The following is a 1257-nucleotide window of genomic DNA, read 5'->3' as shown; positions in this document are numbered from 1 at the left end:
AGTTTATAACAGGCCACAAGATCCCCCCTCAGCCCTCTCTTGTGGAGGCTGAACAGGTTCAGGTCCCGTAGCCTCTCCTCATAGGGCCCTCCTCTGGACCCTCTCCATGCTGTCCACATCCCCCTTGAAGTGCGGCGCCCAGAACTGGACGCAGTACTCCAGCTGCGGCCTGACCAGTGCCGCATAGAGGGGGAGGATCACCTCTTATGCCCAAGAGACCCCTTAGGTCTGCGGACTAAGGGAAACTTTCCTTTTTGGCCCCCCGACTTGGGGAAGTGCCCCAAGTGCCTGTACTGGGTCGAGTACCCATTGGACTATTAAGCCTGTGTTTCCCCGAGGACACAGGGAAGAGGGAGTCTCTTTTCGGGGTGGGGGCAGCTTACATTACCCCCAGGCTAGCGAGTGTGTTCCAGGAAGGGGGACAGACGCACGCGAGGCAGCCCCAGGGAGGCGCTCAGAGCCGGGAAGGTGGTCAGGCACAGGGGGGTGGGTGGCTCAATGCAGGAGCGCCCCCTACTGGCCTGCCACACAAGCAACGCCAAGAACCTGGGGTTGACGTACCTAGGAGCATGCATCTCCGCCAGCACTGCTCGAGCTTACCGACCTGCCCAACTTGGAACAGCTTTTCCAACAAGTGGCAGTTTCCATCTCAAAGGCCTTCTACATTAAAGATGGTGTTTACTGTTGATCTGCCAAACCTGGTAACTTCAGTCTCTGTTTGGCTCTTAAGAGACTTGAACTGGTCAAATTATGTGCACACACATCTATTCCCATCCAAACCCTACAACTTGAACTGCAATTCCAAGCGTGCAGGAAAAGCAAAGATTTTCCTCCCAAAACCAATGCCTTTGTTTGCTTTCCCCTCTCCTCAATTCAATGCTCTCTTCCAATTAGCTCCTTTAAAGCCTGGTTCAACTTACCAGTACGCAAGATTCATCCGACAACAGCCCCAGTTTGATGGGGTCCCCACCCTCCCCCCTACACAAGAAGAGGGTTGGATTCGGCAAGCACAGCCACCCCCTCCCCCCCCACACTCCAAAACTGGCATGAAGTGAAGTGGAAACGTTTAGAAAGAGCAGCCAAGGTTTGAACCAGGAGGAATGCAGCCTTTGGCGCATTAACCCTCACAGCCCAAAGCAAGCAGCAGCCCAGGCCTGCCCACACTTCACACGTGCTTCAAATTATCGGCGTCAGACTGAATCGGCTCTGCCGCAAGCTTTCCAGAGATCTGCAGTACAATCTCCCCCCCCCCCCCCC

The sequence above is a fragment of the Gavialis gangeticus genome, unplaced genomic scaffold (genome assembly GCF_001723915.1).
Source record: "Gavialis gangeticus isolate Ggan-Ray unplaced genomic scaffold, GavGan_comp1, whole genome shotgun sequence".
Lineage (NCBI taxonomy): Eukaryota > Metazoa > Chordata > Crocodylia > Gavialidae > Gavialis > Gavialis gangeticus.
Note: the sequence above shows the minus strand (reverse complement) of the source record.